Genomic DNA, 19,094 nt, shown 5'->3' with positions numbered 1-19,094 from the left:
CAAATGATGGGATAGAAAATACAGGAAGAGGAAAACAGAGCTTATTTCACCTGCACCCTGTGTAGACACTTATCCCAGTGAAAAGTGGGTAAAAAATGCTATCACATTAGAATGGTACCTTGCATTTATGCATATTTCTTAATCCTATGTGCATTTTTAACCCATGCCTTTTACGTTTTTTAAAATTTATTATAGCCTTTGCCTCTTATTTAGAATTGACCTTCCCATGTTCTGTTTTTTAAATTAAATAACCCTAATCACATTTCTATCATTATTCTAATATATTTTCTTAAAATTAGAGTTAACCCTTTAATTTATTGTATTTTTGACCCAAGCCTATTTCTAAATATTTTTATTTATTTTAACCCTTGAAGACTACTTTCAGATTGCAGGACAGCTCTAATCCCCAAACTCAAATAAACTCTTTCCACGCCTCCAGAGAGCTGTGGCCTGCTCATTTTCTCCACTCCCTCCTGAGAGGACTCTGTGATGATGAGCCGAGTTCACTTTACTTCCCAACACCTTCCCTCCTGGTGAAGTCTTTTTTTTCCTCTGAGTGCAACTCCTCTCTCAATTGATTAATAATATGCTGAAGTAAGACTAGGGGCTACTGGGGTGGGAGCAGGTTCCTGGGACAGGGAAAATATTACATAAGAATGGCCATACTGGGTCAGACCAAAGGTTCATCTAGCCCAGTATCCTGTCTTCTGACAGTGGCCAATGCCAGGTGCCCCAGAAGGAATGAACAGAACAGGTAATCATCAAGTAATCCATCCCCTGTTGCCCATTCCCAGCTTCTGGCAAACAGAGGTTAGGGACACCATCCCTTCCCATCCTGGCTAATATCCATTGATGGACCTATCCTCCATGAACTTACCTAGTTCTTTTTTGAACCTGGTTATAGTCTTGGCCTTCACAACATCCTCTGGCAAGGAGTTCCACAGGTTGACTGTACGTTGTGGGAGGGACGGGACTTCCTTTTGTTTGTTTTTAAAACTGTTGCATATTAATTTCATTTGGTGACCCCTAGTTACTGTGTTATGAGAAGGAGTAAATAACACATCCTTATTTATTTTCTCCACACAAATCATGATTGTCTAGACCTCTATCATATCCCCCCTTAGTGATCTCTTTTCTAAGGTGAAAAGTCCCAGTCTCATTAATCGCTCCTCATATGGAAGCCATTCCATACCCCTAATAATTTTTGTTGCCCTTTTCTGAACCTTTTCCAGTTCCAGTATGTATTTTTTGAGATGGGGCAAACACATCTGCACACAGTATTGCCTGTGCTTCTCCCATTCCAGGTCTCTCTAAACCAGCCTCCCGAGGGAGATGCTCTCAAGGACCAGGTACTGGACTGAAGGAGGGGGCTCGTGCCACAAAGGACTGGGGGAATCTGTCTGTAGTACCCAAAACTTAATCCTATCTAACAGGTCTTCAGTTTTCCGTATTAAATAAGCTGATGATTTGAGCCCATCTCCTAGTGTATAGTTGTTCACATCATAGAAAACAACCACGGCTGGCATTTGTTGGCAGAGAAGTCAAGGACTGAATGGGGAGTAGGGATGTAAAAGATTAACTGGTAAGCATTAGGCTTACTGTTAACCGATTTTAACCATTAACCTTGGCGGCCCTGCACCAGCTGGAGCAACCCGAGCCCTGGCTGCCTCGTGCCTGCCAGTCGGAGGGACCCCAACCCCAGCCATGGCAGGCTGGTCAGAGCAACCTCAGTTAACCAGTTAAACAATATAATTGTAATTGTTTAACTAGTTAACCTTTTAAACCGATATTTACATCCCTAATGGAAAGGTAGCTTGTACTCTCCTCTGTTCAACCCCTCCAGAGCAGGGTTGAGGGACATATTCTGGGGGAGTGTGGAAGGAGGAGAAGCTTCCACAGCTGCTGTCTACGGTGTGCCTTCTCAGTGGACAGTGCTCTTCAGGTTCTAGGGCTGTGAGCACTGCACCTTTCACCAGTGCTAAATTCACTCAATGCTGAGATTCTGAAAGTCATGTCAGCCACATAAATACCTCTGCCCCACATGATTGATACCCCTGATTTAAGGGATATCAGAGAAAATAACCTGAAGAGGAACAGGATGCGTTCCCTATAAATAGCTGCTTTCTAGGTAGAAGACAATCTGTGGTTTACGAACCAGATCTGTCCCCTCTACATAAGAGTTGCTGAATGTTCCCTGCCTGGTTTTGCTGAGTTGTGCTTCTAGTTTGGCTGTCAGTTTCATTTTCCTGCCACAGATAGTTGTCCAGTTTTCCTTTTTTTTAGCCCTTTGAACATTATGGTAGCATTTGGATGGATTATATGCATAGTTTGCCTTAGTATTTTGCACTGGGTTAGTGCATGAGCCAATTTGAGCCTAATTAAACAGGAACTCTGTTGCCAAGACATGGAAAAGCAGATAGGGTATTTTCTCATTGAAATTTCCTTTTTCCACATTACTTAATAGTCTAGAAAATTGTTTTAGCAGCTCTTTCTGCTGAAAAGAATTGAACAGTATATTATTTCCTACTTGGCCAAGTAACAATTTAATAATGTTATGATTTGTGCTAAACCTTATTTAAGCTAGTGGGTGTAACAGCCACCTTTCATTCTGGATAAAGTGTAAAAAAGCAATTGAGCTCCTTTATGGAACCAGACAGCTGAAATAATAGGAGTACTGCCCAAACATAGGCACAAGGTAGGGCTTGAGTAGAAGCTAAACAATGTGGCCCAAGAGGTTTCCCTGGGGACTGATATAGCAAAGGCAGGAGGTAGGGCAGGGACTGATGAAGCTGGTTGTGAGAGAAGCAGAGAGACACACCACAGAAACAGACACGGAGAAGGAGCTGAAAGTCAAGGAGATAGCAGAATGAGCTCTAGGAGTATAGCCCCAAGAAAAAGCCTAGAGAACTTTTTGTCTGAGGGATGGCTGAACCAGGCTTACTTGTGGCACCTTAGAAACTAACAAATTTATTTGAGCATAAGCTTTCGTGAGCTACAGCTCACTTCATTGGATTCGTGCAGTGGAAAATACAGTGGGGAGATTTTATATACACAGAGAGCATGAAACAATGGGTGTTACCATACAGACTGTAACAAGAGTGATCAGGTAAGGTGAGCTATTACCAGCAGGAGAGCGGGGGTGGGGTGGGGGAAACCTTATGTAGTGATAATTAAGGTGGGCCATTTCCAGCAGTTGACAAGAACGTGTGAGGAACAGTGGGGGGAGGGTGAGGGGGGGAGAAATAAACATGGGGAAATAGTTTTGTTTTGTGCCACTGTTCCTCAGACATTCTTGTCAACTGCTGGAAAGGGCCCACCTTGATTATCACTACATAAGGTTTCCCCTCACCCCCGCTCTCCTGCTGGTAATAGCTCACCTTACCTTATCACTCTTGTTACAGTGTGTACGGTAAGACCCATTGTTTCATGTTCTCTATGTATATAAAATCTCCCCACTGTATTTTCCACTGATTGCATCCGATGAAGTGAGCTGTAGCTCACAAAAGCTTATGCATAAATAAATTTGTTAGTCGCTAAGGTGCCACAAGTACTCTTTTTTTTTTTTCTTTTTTTCTTTTTGCGGATACAGACTAACACGGCTGCTACTCTGAAACCTGAACGAGGCTTGGAACTGTGAGCAAAGAAACTCTCTTCTGTTTGATTCCTACCATGCTGAAGGAAACAAGACTTTGACCATTCTTTGTAAATAAACAGGATTGCATTTTAAAAAAAAAAAAAAAAAGCCTGTCTCCATCATCAGTTTCTTTTCCCACCTGAAAAAACCTGCAGGACCCTGGAAATTAGCTATCCACTTGGGACAAACAGAGGTAACAGTAACTTGTACTGATAGTGCCTTGCACTTATAGTGCCTTTTGTGGGTGGAGCTTGAACTGCTCTACAAACATTACGATTCACAGTATCCCACTGATTTATTTTTATATGCATTTTACAGGTAGCACAAAAGTTAAATGACTTAACCAAATTCACGTAGGCCTCGTTTATACAAATCTGCGCTTTTACTGATATAGTTTTACTATACCAGTACAAAGCACAGCTTTGCCATTATAGCTGCATCCACACTAGGAATACTTTGCTGGTCCGATGAAGTGAGCTGTAGCTCACGAAAGCTTATGCTCAAATAAATTTGTTAGTCTCTAAGGTGCCACAAGTACTCCTTTTCTTTTTGCTGGAATAGTATCCTGATATTCCAGTATCAATAAGTGTTTGGTGTAGACACAGCCTAGGAGGTTTTTGCTAATTTAGTTATGCTGGTTGGTATAACTATCTTGGCAAAATGTTCCTAGTGTAGACAAGGCCATAGAGTGGTGGTGATGCCGACAAAAAAATTAACAATGCTCCTGTGCAGACCACAGCCTACCATGCTGATGAATACTAACTATCTCTTTGTTTACTCATGTTCCCCCTTCTGTCTATATATGCATCTATTGTCTCTTATGTTATATTTAGATTGTAAGTTGTTTGGGACAGGGACTGTCTCTTTGTTCTGTGTTTTTACAGCACCTTGCACAATGGGATCCTGGTCCATGATGAGGTCACCTGGGCGCTGTGGTCATACAAATAATAACAGTAGAGCAAGGAAATGAATTCATTATCCAAACTTCTGCTCCTTCGCTCTAAACACTAGCTCACATTTCCTGTATGGCATCTGGTAAAGATGTTAAATATAATACACTATTATCATTCCTAAACAGACTTCCTCCCTAAAATTAATGTGAAAATATAGCCTACCTTGATGAGAGAACATTCCATGTGGTAATACAGAAACCAGTTTGCTTTGCCACTCATTGGCAGAAAGAAAGCATATCAACTTGTCATTTCTCTTGAAGTACAGGATTTGAGGGAAACATTAAGGAACTGTTAAGTTCTTAAGTGTTGCTTAATTACTGAGTCATCAGTGTAGCACGATATTAATATATTCCATGACCAGATTTTTTTTTTTAAGACAATGCAAAAATCTGTAAAGCAAAAATTGTAGTTCTGAGGCAGGGGCTTCAGGCTTAAATTAGCAATTCAAATTAAAACAAGTTGAGCTAGTTACTGGATCAGATTTTTTTTTTTTAAATTGGAAGATTATATGAGCCAAACTATATGTTTTTAGAATCTTGTTACACAGAAGAAGAAAATTCTGCCTCAGGACTGGTTGAAAAGAGTCTTTTGACAGCTTACTAAATTTCTGTTTACCTTCTTAGCACCGGATTTCATTACTGTTGAACTATCAGATTTCAATGGGGTTCTGCACTGAGACAGGACTATGCCTGGGTGCATCACATCACAGGGTATTGACGTGTATGAAACATAAATTATATGTTTCTGTGTGTGACAGTATCACACACCATGCTCTAAAATATATTTTAATCACATTATTAAAAAATTGTGCCTGAATATAAAAAATCACTATTTGGCATCTAATTTCTGGGGTAGAATGCTTTGTTTCCTCTGCCTTGGCTTGATACCTGCAACATTTAGAAGATGAATTTCAAGTGCTGCAGGGCATGGGATTTGCAGGTTGCTCATGTTAATTTCAACCTAAATTCTCCATCCTGGGTCTTCAGAGTAAAGTGGATACAAATACATGTTTTTAATACATTTTAAATAAAAACAAATTTTAAATAAAAACTATTTTTATTTTTAAATATAAACCTGCTTAAACTTAAATTTGAAATTGACAACCTATGTTAAGGTCTAAATTTACTGTAATCTATTAAAATTAAAATTTTAAAAATAATCTGCATCAATGACCGCTCTTTGAATTTTGGGTTGTTACTTTTTAAATTATATATAGAATTAGGGGGGAAACATCTTTAACTTTTGAGATCAACTCAAGCTTTATAAATGTCACAATATCATGTATCGCATTAAGTATCTATCTGTTACTCTCAGTCTTTAGGATGGAGAGAATGCTGCTATTTACATTTTTCCAAATGTAAGTTATTTCAGTTTCTGTTGCCCAGAAAATATTTTGCCTTAATTACTTTTCTTTTCAGTTTAACTAGCAGGTGGAGAGAGAGTTGAGCACTAAACTTCTGAAAATCTCACTAGGCACTTATCTGGATCTTTAGGTACATATCCATGGTAAGAGTAAACAATCCATCAGTTCACTATTTTACTGTTCATTCTTCCATTGATTTGCATTTAAAACTGATTTATTAAACATGTTTTGATAAACTTACTTTTTTCTTGATATAATCCAACACATTTAAGGTAGTTTTGTTTAATAAAAACATTTTTAAAATGCCGTTTTTGTATGTTTTAATCAAATTTCTGTTTCTGTCCAAATACAGCTTGATACAAATAGATAGTAAAAAAATTATCTAATAAGAAATGAATCATTCACCATTCTCTAATATAAAGTAAAAATTAACAATCTGAAGAAATGTATGTTAAGCTATGTAATTACTGACGTATATATGTATAGATATAGTGCTGTCCTTGTTAGAAAAACAAACAACCCACCAAATTTGGTGCATAGGCAATCAAATGTGTTTTAATTATTATGCTAACCAATGAAAGAGGTTTGTTATTTAGAAAAATAAAAAGTACAAATGCAAAATAAGATTAAATTCAGTTATTTAAATCAAAGTTTCCTGTTTACTGATCTGATTTTTAAATCACTTTTATTAACATCAATCCTCCCCTTTAAGAGTGTATTTATCCTCTGAATTTAGGCAAGCCCTGCCAGCTCAGTGTTTGAAAGCACAAGGTCTTTCATACAACAGCAAAATGCCGAGTCTGACAAATCAGACCTGCAAACTTTGCAGTTTTTTTTTAATTCAATCACTTCTGTAGCTTTTTATTTTTTGAAACTTAATACTAATAACTAGTAAGTTTTTTGTTGATGTATTTTAATTTTTTTAGTGACTTCAGTACTGATGAAAAGTATGGGATTGACAGCTCTTGACCATTGAGTTCTCTTATTGACCCACGGTAAAAAAAATATCATTGGCACTGGCATTACAAATTTCCTCAGAGGGTCCTCCTAATCATTTACTTCAACCATAACATGATATGCTTTCACTACCTCTAGGGGGCAGAGGAGTTCAATCTTTATGCCCCTTCAATCCCTGTCCTCTGCTGAAACTGTTAATTAGTGCCAATTGTAATAAGGACAAGCAATCACTAAATACTGCTCTAAGACCACCAAACTTATCTGTCATTAGGTAACCAAGATTATATAATGACTCCCAGTAGCTACCAGTCTAGGCTAGATTTGAACTGGCAACCCATAGGTGCAAGGCTCTGTATCCCAATGCAAAGAACCAAATATCTTTTTAAAGCAAAAATCTGCTCCTTATTGCCTTTTTATATTAATTATAACAGAATTTTTAAATGCAATCCCAGCATCCCCTCCCCAATTAGAGAAATTTTGTATATTACCATTCTATCTTCTGCCATTGTTTTCATTTCACATTATCTACCTAAAAAAAAATATGCTGATTTTTCTTTCCAAGAAAAACAAAATAATTCAGGTGGATTGCTATGTAGTAATATCTGCTTAACTGACTGACTTTAACTGCAGTTTGTAAAGTAGATAAAACATTTTAAAATGAGAGGCAACATAGTCCAGTGACCAGGACACCTAGGTTCTGTTTCTTCCATTTACATGCTATGAGAGGCCCACCGTCTCTCTGCCTCTATTTCTTCTTACACCCTTTGTCTGTCTTGTCAGATTAGTCTGTAAGCTCTTTGGGGGAGGGACTATCTCTTAGGATGTGTGTGTACCTAAGAGAATGGGGGCCTGATCTCGGTTGGAATTTCTAGAAACTACTGAAATACAAATAAATAATTAAGAGTAGCATAAGTACAGACACAAAAACAGTTGCAACAGGTACAGCAGCTGGTGGATGGGGAGATGAGTCCCATCTGGAGCTACTTCTCCAGTTCCAGCTCAACCTGGACCCAAAGCAAAAGGAGTTGCAACTAGGAGCTTTGGAACATGCAGACGCTGATGATGTCATCACACTCTCTCTTCTCAGTTTTTACTCTGGACAGTCTCTTCTCCTGTGCTGATTGGCTGTGTGCTCCAACTTCCCCTGCCTCCTTCCTCAGTGTTCTTTCTATTTGCTTTGTTCCATCTCCTCTCCACTACCTCTGTCTCCTCTTCCTTCCTTTGGGTTTTTGTTTAGCTAATTCCTCCTAGTAAAACCCCATCCAAAAACCACCAGCCAGCCAACGCTTTGGAACTAACATGTTATTTGAAAACCATTACATTTCTTCTTCTGCCTGTATGTTATATTCCTTTTGTCTTGTCTATTTAACATTGTAAGCTCTTCAAGCCAAAGACTGTCCCATACTCTGTATGTACATTTCCTACTACAAATAATAATATGTAAGCAGAGTCAGGATGAGCTCTACCCTGACATCTGGTGGCAAGTCATGGTGGGTTGTGGAAAAGAACTTCAACGGCTGATCTCATTTGCATAGGCACACCCATCCTGCCTAGATGGTTACTTTGGCTGCTGTAGGAGCCCCAGTTTCTCTGTTATTAGGGCATGAATAAACTGTTATTATCCTGATTATGTGAATCAAGGACAGTGGAACTGTACTTGGCCTTTTGTTACGATGGAGGGACTCACCATCAACTAAGCAGCACTTGCTAGGCAAGGGTCATGGGTTCCAAAACCTAGTGAATAGAAAGAGGTTGGGGATATTAATACTTGGTGGTATGGGTCCCCTGGTGAGGGCTTTACATGCTAATTGCACTTTCTTCTCTCTCCACTGTGGAATATCAGAGCTAATTTTGATTCCATTAGGAGTCTAGTTATAGGCTACTGAGCTGAATTCACTTTGGGCTAATGGTGCACCATCACTAAGGCTCCCCTGCTACAAGCTGAAATCACAAAAGAGCTAAACTTAATAAGAGCTGAAATCAGTGAGTGTTGTGTTAAATAGTGGGGGAGCCTGAAGATATATTGTGGAGTAGAGCAGTTTGTGGGACAGCTGGCAGAGCGGAGCTCCATGGAGAGGTGGGGCAATCAGCTTTGGACCAAGTAAGGTGCCCCTTTACTCCCCTCCCCCCCATCTCCACCCAGGTTGGGAGAAAGAATTCTGCTGATAAACTTTTGAAATCTGGGGCTGCCATGACCAGGGACAGAGGTTGTTGGACTTTTGGGACTTTGGGTTGCTGGACTCAAGAACCAAAGAGAAAGGACACGCCCCAATTTGCTTGGGGTGGGTTTTTTGCTCATGGGTTGTGTTATGAATTCTGTTGTTGGTGTTTCCCCAACATAATGCCACATTGAGTGTAGCAAAAAGCCTTTTAATAACAGAGAGAAACAGACTCTGTGCTTGCGAGAGGGAAGTATTGCCTCTTGGAGGTGCCCAGTGGGGGTGGTATATATTTGTCCCAGGTCACTGGGTGGGGGCTTGAGCCGGTTTTGCACTGTGTTAGTGGAATGGAACCCCTAGATACTGAACCCGGCCCTTGTTGCTGCCAACTCTGATGGGAAGAAGGGTTACAAATATAATTGGAATATTTTTAAAAAAGAAATAAGGTCCTGAGCTTTCAAAGACTTACGCACATGTTTCACTTTAAGCATCTGAGTCATTCTACTGACTTCAATTGGACTACTTGTTCTTATCTTTAAGAATATGCATAAGTCTCTTGGGGCCTAAAATTATATGTGCTCACCAAAGAAAAACTATTTGATATATTCAATAATAAAAGTTTTAAAGGTTTATTCTAGAAATAAAACTTAAGTGTTTGTTGTCTTCTTGCTTTGATTAAAGTATAAACTGATGACTGTACAGCAGATGGCATTTGTTGACTGTTACATCTTACCATAAATTATGTAAAAGACAAGCATGCTCCCTTGCTTGTTAGTTAAAGAGACAGACTTTCCCTTAGAAATCATATTGTAAGTCATACTTATTAATTAATGTACATCCACAGAGGTACAGCTTTAAATGGCTGGGAACTTTAAGCATTAACATAGCTTTCAAAGTTCCTACAAATAGAAAAGCAGTATTTCTTAAAGGGAATGCTTTGTGTGTTAATATATTTACTGTTCCAAAAACACCCATCTAAGTTTTTTATAGAGTACCCACCAACATGCTATCTGAAATCTTAATATGAGTTTTTAAAATGTTTACATACTAGCAGCTAACCAATGAATTAGAAGGGAAGTGTGGTAAATGGAGATGGGGGAGAAGTAAGGAATTCTTTGGAGGGAGAACACTGGCCAAATAAAGATCAAAACCAAGTCATATGTCAAGATTCTTGTTGATGGGTTCCAGCATGGTTTCCTTGGAAGTGTGGACAATGTTTTTTTCTTTTTCTCCTGATAACCAAATCACAATAGACAGTTCCCCTCCACTAAGTAGACTACGGCATAATTTTATGACACCGTCATCAGGCCAAAAATCTTTGTCCACCTTGGTTAAAGAACCCCTCTCCTAATATTAATTTTTAAACATGGCTATATCTAGCATTTTGCCTCCAGTGTAAACAGGACCCTAATTTAATGTACAGTCTACGTCGTTTGTATTTTGTGGTAAACATAAACCTCAAGTATCAATTAACGAAGTGGTGTGCAGTGCACATTTAATTTGGTAACCGATATTGATGGTAACAAAAATGCAATATAGACAAAACATTTACATACCACCAGCAGCAGATTCTTGATTTTGCCAGAGTCACTGCAAGTCTTTATATTCTTAGTGCTTCACAGTCTATAGTAGATATGAGTTAAGCTGTAATGTACGGGTGCTAGACTTGTTATATCTGCAATAAATAAATAAATGGGATGAACACTTTTAGGTTTAAAAAAATCATATTTGCAGTTTTGTTAATAAAGGGCCAGGCCCTGCTTCCACTGAAGTTAATGGCAAAAATTCCACTCAGAATCAGACTCATAATACAGGTGTGTGCATTTATCACAACTAGGAAAAATACTTAGTATTTGTATGCTACTTTATATGTGCAAAACATTGTACAAACATTAATTTAAAATAATGAAGATAACCAAAATATTGAACTATTCCATTTTTCAAATGTCAGGTTGACTATCTATTACTTTAAAATACTATATCTATATGATGTTTAGAATAGACTAAATTGCTCTCTTGTATTATTTTGAGTCCTGAATCTAAAATGCTTCCCCTAACACAAAGTATGAAGGGAAAGTTTAGACATGGTTTTTGTAAACAATCAAACAAATCCTACCTTGAATTAGTTATTGAATTAAAACTCTACGAATTACAGTAATTCATTCAAGGGACATGAAGAAACATATTTATGGGTTATAACATATCTATTGATTTTGAGATGGGTATAAGGGCCTAATCTAGCAAAGTGCTGAGCCATTCCTGGGCAGCGCTGACTGCCCTCAACTGAAGTCCTTACCAGTTAAGTCTCTTACCATCTTGCAGGATCAGACCTTAAGAGTATGTTTAGGTCTGAAATGTTCATAAGGTTTTGTATTATCTTTTGACAGACGTATATACTCTAAATACTCATGTTACATTTTCTCCAAAATAAAATGTTAACATCAAATAGGAGTGAACTCAGATGCCTATTGTCTTTAAAATTTGATTTTACAGCTCCTACCTGGGTACTTATATGCCCCCATCCCCCACTGTAATATCACCTCCTTTTTCTATTCAGTTCTCTGTATATAAACCAGTGTCTTCCTTGAAACATCACTGACTCCAAGGGCATGAGACAATTCACTGGTAGTGAAAGTGTTTTTTGAATGCAGTCTCGAAGGCCATCTAGTGACACAACTATGCAGGAAGAAATGTTAGACCCCATGTGAACTGTAATTTTAAAAAACCCAAGTAAAATTGGGGAACGATAAATTCAACAGTTCCATTGGTGGATGGTTACCCCTTATACAAGTAATATTTCAGAAACTTTTAGGGGTGAGCCAAATTTTCCAAGGAATTTAAATTTGCATACTAAATGGGAGAAGAGTTGAGACACTCTTCACTGAAGAGGGAGCAAGTGGTTCATCTGTGCTAGGTATAGGACTTAGTCCTTACAGAGAATGGGGTGCAATTTTGATCTCAATTACCACATTGTAAATGCAGTGGAACTCCAGTGAAATGCAAGATCAGGGCCACATGTGTCATCTTACCCCTTTGGTTCTTACCTTTAAACAGATGTATATAAAATTAAGTCTGTGCATAAACATTTAGAGGGTTTGGTCTATGTAACTGAAATAAACACAATATTAGATCTGAATTTGATGACAATAAAGTTAATATTGTACCAATAACACAATATTGTCTGAACACAGTTGACGTTTCCTAATTTAAGACTAGGGCACCTAAGTACCATGGTGATAGATGCATTAGAAATTAATAAAGTGAGCCACATGAATCTCTGGTGAAATACTGAAGTAATCTGGAGTTTCATTGAGGATTAACTTGACTCAGTACGTTACCTTCATTGTCCTAACAGCTATTCTTTTCACCTGTGATACTGCATCACTCGCTCCCTGAAGAGGAGTACCTGGTGTGTCAGACATAAACATTTTTGGCTGCTTTTATTTCTGGAGAGAGTAAAAGCCATGTTGCTCCTCTAACAAGTGTTTCCTGCAGCTGCCAGAGACTTTAAACAAATAAAATACATGTTTAAAGCCCGAGAAAAGGTGAGGATGCCAGAACAGTTACGGGGAGGGCAGGGCTTAGGAACAGTGCAGTGGAGCTCCTGTAAAGGGATGGATATCTGACAGGAGGCTTTTCAATTCACCAGGGGCTTCTGGGTGTAAGAAGTACCTATGTACAAGACTGTCATGTGCTGGAAGTTCCTGTATAAATGGGCAAAAAGAAAAGGAGTATTTGTGGCACCTTAGAGACTAACAAATGTATTTGAGCACAAGCATCTGATGAAGTGAGCTGTAGCTCACGAAAGCTTATGCTCAAATAAATTTGTTAGTCTCCAAGGTGCCACAAGTACTCCTTTTCTTTTTGTGAATACAGACTAACACGGCTGCTACTCTGAAACCTGTATAAATGGGGTTGATCTCATGGCAATGTGAGGGGTCTGCATGAAGGTTTCCAGATAGAAGTCCATATGGGGGGAGGGTGACTTAATGCACCTTCCTGTGCGTGTAAGGGGTCTCAGTGCCCATGGGACCACCCCTGTGTGTATAGGGGTGTTGTGTCTCAGTTCCCTAGGACCCCTGGGTGTAGGGGGGTGTCTCAGTTCCCTAGGGCCCCTGGATGTGTGTGTGTGCATGTGCAGGGGGGTCTCAGTTCCCTAGGGCCCCTGGATATGCGTGTGTGGGGGGGACTCAGTTCCCTAGGGCCCCTGGATGTGTGTGTGGGGGGTCTCAGTTTCCTGGGGCCCCTGGATGTGTGTGTGTGGGGGGTCTGAGTACCTTGGGGCCCCTGGATGTATGTGTGTGGGGGCTCTGAGTTCCTTGGGGCCCCTGGATGTGTGTGTGTGTGGGGGGGGTCTCAGTTCCCTGGGGCCCCTGGATATGCGTGTGTGTGGGGGACTCAGTTCCCTAGGGCCCCTAGATGTGTGTGTGGGGGGGGGGGGGGTCTGTTTCCTGGGGCCCCTGGATGTGTGTGTGTGGGGGGGGGTCTCAGTTCCTTAGGGCCCCTGGATGTGTGTGTGTGTGGGGGGGGGTCTCAGTTCCCTAGGGCCCCTGGATGTGTGTGTGTGTGGGGGGGGTCTCAGTTCCCTAGGGCCCCTGGATGTGTGTGTGTGTGGGGAGGTCTCAGTTCCCTAGGGCCCCTGGATGTGTGTGTGTGGGGGGGGGTCTCAGTTCCCTAGGGCCCCTGGATGTGTGTGTGGGGGGGGGTCTCAGTTCCCTAGGGCCCCTGGATGTGTGTGTGTGTGTGGGGGGGGACTCAGTTCCCTAGGGCCCGTGGATGTGTGTGTGTGGGGGGGGGGGTCTCAGTTCCCTAGGGCCCCTGGATGTGTGTGTGTGGGGGGGGGGGTCTCAGTTCCCTAGGGCCCCTGGATGTGTGTGTGGGGGGGGGGTCTCAGTTCCCTAGGGCCCCTGGATGTGTTGTGTGTGTGGGGTCTCAGTTCCCTAGGGCCCCTGGATGTGTGTGTGTGGGGGGGGGGGGTCTCAGTTCCCTAGGGCCCCTGGATGAGTGTGTGTGTGTGTGTGGGGTCTCAGTTCCCTAGGGCCCCTGGATGTGTGTGTGTGGGGGGGTCTCAGTCCCCTAGGGCCCCTGGATATGTGTGTGTGTGGGGGGGTCTCAGTTCCCTAGGGCCCCTGGATGTGTGTGTGTGTGGGGGGGGGTCTCAGTTCCCTAGGGCCCCTGGATGTGTGTGTGTGGGGGGTCTCAGTTCCCTAGGGCCCCTGGATATGTGTGTGTGTGTGTGGGGGGGTCTCAGTTCCCTAGGGCCCCTGGATGTGTGTGTGTGTGGGGGGGGTCTCAGTTCCCTAGGGCCCCTGGATGTGTGTGTGTGTGGGGGGGGGTCTCAGTCCCCTAGGGCCCCTGGATGTGTGTGTTGGGGGGGGGTCTCAGTTCCCTAGGGCCCCTGGATGTGTGTGTGTGTGTGTGTGGGGGTCTCAGCTCCCTAGGGCCTCTGGATGTGTGTGTCTGTGGGGGGAGGTCTCAGTTTCCTGGGGCCCCTGGGTGTGTGTGTGTGGGGGGGGGGACTCAGTTCTCTAGGGCCCCTGGATGTGTGTGTGGGGGGGGGTCTCAGTTCCCTAGGGCCCCTGGATGTATGTGTGTGTGTGTGTGGGGGGGTCTCAGTTCCCTAGGGCCCCTGGATGTGTGTGTGTGGGGGGGTCTCAGTTCCCTAGGGCCCCTGGATGTGTGTGTGTGTGTGTGGGGGGGGGTCTCAGTCCCCTAGGGCCCCTGGATGTGTGTGTGTGTGTGTGGGGTCTCAGTTCCCTAGGGCCCCTGGATGTGTGTGTGTGTGTGTGGGGGGGGGGGGGGGGTCTCAGTTCCCTAGGGCCCCTGGATGTGTGTGTGTGGGGGGGGTCTCAGTTTCCTGGGGCCCCTGGGTGGGTGTGTGTGTGTGGGGGGACTCAGTTCCCTAGGGCCCCTGGATGTGTGTGTGTGTGGGGGGGGGTCTCAGTCCCCTAGGGCCCCTGGATGTGTGTGTGTGTGGGGTCTCAGTTCCCTAGGGCCCCTGGATGTGTGTGTGTGTGTGTGGGGGTCTCAGTCCCCTAGGGCCCCTGGATGTGTGTGTGTGGGGGGGGGGGGGTCTCAGTTCCCTAGGGCCCCTGGATGTGTGTGTGTGTGTGTGGGGGGGGGTCTCAGTTCCCTAGGGCCCCTGGATGTGTGTGTGTGGGGGGGTCTCAGTTTCCTGGGGCCCCTGGGTGTGTGTGTGTGTGGGGGGGGGGACTCAGTTCCCTAGGGCCCCTGGATGTGTGTGTGTGGGGGGGGGGGGTCTCAGTCCCCTAGGGCCCCTGGATGTGTGTGTGTGTGGGGGGTCTCAGTTCCCTAGGGCCCCTGGATGTGTGTGTGTGTGTGGGGGGTCTCAGTCCCCTAGGGCCCCTGGATGTGTGTGTGTGTGGGGGGGTCTCAGTCCCCTAGGGCCCCTGGATGTGTGTGTGTGGGGGGGGTCTCAGTTCCCTAGGGCCCCTGGATGTGTGTGTGTGTGTGGGGGGGGTCTCAGTTCCCTAGGGCCCCTGGATGTGTGTGTGTGGGGGGGGTCTCAGTTTCCTGGGGCCCCTGGGTGTGTGTGTGTGTGGGGGGGGGACTCAGTTCCCTAGGGCCCCTGGATGTGTGTGTGTGGGGGGGGGGGGGGTCTCAGTCCCCTAGGGCCCCTGGATGTGTGTGTGTGGGGGGGGGGGGTCTCAGTTCCCTAGGGCCCCTGGATGTGTGTGTGTGGGGGGTCTCAGTTTCCTGGGGCCCCTGGGTGGGTGTGTGTGTGTGGGGGGGACTCAGTTCCCTAGGGCCCCTGGATGTGTGTGTCTGTGGGGGGGGTCTCAGTTTCCTGGGGCCCCTGGGTGGGTGTGTGTGTGGGGGGGGGACTCAGTTCCCTAGGGCCCTGGGATGTGTGTGTGTGTGTGGGGGGGGGTCTCAGTCCCCTAGGGCCCCTGGATGTGTGTGTGTGGGGGGGGTCTCAGTTCCCTAGGGCCCATGGATGTGTGTGTGTGTGTGGGGGTCTCAGTCCCCTAGGGCCCCTGGATGTGTGTGTGTGTGGGGGGGTCTCAGTCCCCTAGGGCCCCTGGATGTGTGTGTGTGGGGGGGTCTCAGTTCCCTAGGGCCCCTGGATGTGTGTGTGTGGGGGGGTCTCAGTCCCCTAGGGCCCCTGGATGTGTGTGTGTGCGGGGGTCTCAGTTCCCTAGGGCCCCTGGATGTGTGTGTGTGTGTGTGTGTGTGTGTGGGGTCTCAGTCCCCTAGGGCCCCTGGATGTGTGTGTGTGTGGGGGGTCTCAGTCCCCTAGGGCCCCTGGATGTGTGTGTGTGTGGGGGGGGTCTCAGTTCCCTAGGGCCCCTGGATGTGTGTGTGTGTGTGTGGGGTCTCAGTTTCCTGGGGCCCCTGGGTGGGTGTGTGTGGGGGGGGGACTCAGTTCCCTAGGGCCCCTGGATGTGTGTGTGTGTGTGGGGGGGTCTCAGTTCCCTAGGGCCCCTGGATGTGTGTGTGTGTGTGGGGGGGGTCTCAGTTCCCTAGGGCCCCTGGATGTGTGTGTGTGGGGGGGGGGACTCAGTTCCCTAGGGCCCCTGGATGTGTGTGTGTGGGGGGGGTCTCAGTTCCCTAGGGCCCCTGGATGTGTGTGTGTGTGGGGGGGGGGGGGGGTCGCAGTTCCCTAGGGCCCCTGGATGTGTGTGTGTGGGGGGGGGGTCTCAGTTTCCGGGGGCCCCTGGATGTGTGTGTGTGGGGGGGGGGTCTCAGTTCCCTAGGGCCCCTGGATGTGTGTGTGTGTGTGTGGGGGGTCTCAGTTTCCTGGGGCCCCTGGATGTGTGTGTGTGTGGGGGGGGGTCTCAGTTCCCTAGGGCCCCTGGATGTGTGTGTGTGGGGGGGTCTCAGTTTCCTGGGGCCCCTGGGTGTGTGTGTGTGGGGGGGGTCTCAGTTCCCTAGGGCCCCTGGATGTGTGTGTGTGTGGGGGGGGTCTCAGTTCCGTACGGCCCCTGGGTGTGTGTGTGTGTGGGGGGGTGTCTCAGTTCCCTAGGGCCCCTGGGTGTGTGTGTGTGTGGGGGGGGTCTCAGTTCCCTAGGGCCCCTGGGTGGGTGGGTGTGTGTGGGGGGGGTCTCAGTTCCCTAGGGCCCCTGGATGGGTGTGTGTGTGTGTGGGGGGGGGGTCTCAGTCCCCTAGGGCCCCTGGATGTGTGTGTGTGCGGGGGTCTCAGTTCCCTAGGGCCCCTGGATGTGTGTGTGTGTGTGGGGGGGTCTCAGTTCCCTAGGGCCCCTGGATGTGTGTGTGTGTGTGTGTGGGGGGTCTCAGTTCCCTAGGGCCCCTGGATGTGTGTGTGTGTGTGGGGGGGGTCTCAGGTCCCTAGGGCCCCTGGATGTGTGTGTGTGTGGGGGGGTCTCAGTTCTCTAGGGCCCCTGGATGTGTGTGTGTGTGTGTGTGTGGGGTCTCAGTCCCCTAGGGCCCCTGGATGTGTGTGTGTGGGGGGGGTCTCAGTTCCCTAGGGCCCCTGGATGTGTGTGTGTGTGTGTGTGTGTGTGTGGGGTCTCAGTCCCCTGGGGCCCCTGGATGTGTGTGTGTGTGGGGGGTCTCAGTCCCCTAGGGCCCCTGGATGTGTGTGTGTGGGGGGGGTCTCAGTTCCCTAGGGCCCCTGGATTGTGTGGGGTGTGTGGGGGGGGTCTCAGTTTCCTGGGGCCCTGGGTGGGTGTGTGTGTGTGGGGGGGGACTCAGTTCCCTAGGGCCCCTGGATGTGTGTGTGTGTGTGTGGGGGGGTCTCAGTTCCCTAGGGCCCCTGGATGTGTGTGTGTGTGTGGGGGGGGGTCTCAGTTCCCTAGGGCCCCTGGATGTGTGTGTGTGGGGGGGTTCTCAGTTCCCTAGGGCCCCTGGATGTGTGTGTGTGTGGGGGGTCTCAGTTCCCTAGGGCTCCTGGATGTGTGTGTGTGTGTGTGGGGGGGGGTCTCAGTTCCCTAGGGCCCCTGGATGTGTGTGTGTGGGGGGGGGTCTCAGTTTCCTGGGGCCCCTGGATGTGTGTGTGTGTGGGGGGTCTCAGTTCCCTAGGGCCCCTGGATGTGTGTGGGGGGGTCTCAGTTTCCTGGGGCCCCTGGATGTGTGTGTGTGTGGGGTCTCAGTTCCCTACGGCCCCTGGATGTGTGTGTGTGTGGGGGGGTCTCAGTTCCGTACGGCCCCTGGGTGGGTGTGTGTGTGTGTGGGTCTCAGTTCCCTAGGGCCCCTGGGTGTGTGTGTGTGTGTGTGGGGGGGGGGGGTCTCAGTTCCCTAGGGCCCCTGGGTGGGTGTGTGTGTGTGGGGGTCTCAGTTCCCTAGGGCCCCTGGGTGGGTGTGGGTGTGTGGGGGGGGGTCTCAGTTCCCTAGGGCCCCTGGGTGTGTGTGTGTGTGTGGGGGGGTCTGTTCCCTAGGGCCCCTGGGTGTGTGTGTGTGTGTGTGTGGGGGGTCTCAGTTCCCTAGGGCCCCTGGGTGTGTGTGTGTGTGTGTGGGGGGGGGGTCTCAGTTCCCTAGGGCCCCTGGATGTGTGTGTGTGTGTGTGGGGGGGGGTCTCAGTTCCCTAGGGCCCCTGGATGTGTGTGTGTGTGTGGGGGGGGGGTCTCAGTTCCCTAGGGCCCCTGGATGTGTGTGTGTGTGTGTGTGGGGGTCTCAGTTCCCTAGGGCCCCTGGATGTGTGTGGGGGTGGGGGGGGTCTCAGTTCCCTAGGGCCCCTGGATGTGTGTGTGTGTGTGTGTGGGGGGTCTCAGTTCCCTAGGGCCCCTGGATGTGTGTGTGTGTGTGTGTGGGGGGGGTCTCAGTTCCCTAGGGCCCCTGGATGTGTGTGTGTGGGGGGGTCTCAGTTTCCTGGGGCCCCTAGATGTGTGTGTGTGTGTGGGGGGTCTCCGTTCCCTAGGGCCCCTGGATGTGTGTGGGGGGGGGTCTCAGTTTCCTGGGGCCCCTGGATGTGTGTGTGTGGGGGTCTCAGTTTCCTGGGGCCCCTGGGTGGGTGTGTGTGTGTGGGGGGGGTCTCAGTTCCCTAGGGCCCCTGGGTGGGTGGGTGTGTGTGGGGGGTCTCAGTTCCTGGGGCCCCTGGTGGGTGTGTG

The 19,094-nt window shown here is 46.9% G+C and overlaps 1 protein-coding gene and 1 long non-coding RNA gene across 4 annotated transcripts in view; both read left to right on the top strand.

Moving 5' to 3' along the window:
• RHOF (ras homolog family member F, filopodia associated) overlaps positions 1-19,094 on the top strand; it is a 56,728-nt gene that overhangs the window by 9,543 nt on the left and 28,091 nt on the right. The window lies entirely within an intron of this gene.
• LOC122456841 lies at positions 1,155-9,712 on the top strand. The gene is made up of 3 exons (XR_006275938.1): positions 1,155-1,349; positions 3,590-3,827; positions 4,519-9,712. It is a non-coding gene; the product is annotated as an uncharacterized LOC122456841 (long non-coding RNA).

This window comes from Dermochelys coriacea, chromosome 15 (genome assembly GCF_009764565.3).
Source record: "Dermochelys coriacea isolate rDerCor1 chromosome 15, rDerCor1.pri.v4, whole genome shotgun sequence".
Classification (NCBI taxonomy): Eukaryota; Metazoa; Chordata; order Testudines; family Dermochelyidae; genus Dermochelys; species Dermochelys coriacea.
Note: the sequence above shows the minus strand (reverse complement) of the source record. Positions and strands in the feature narration are given on the sequence as shown.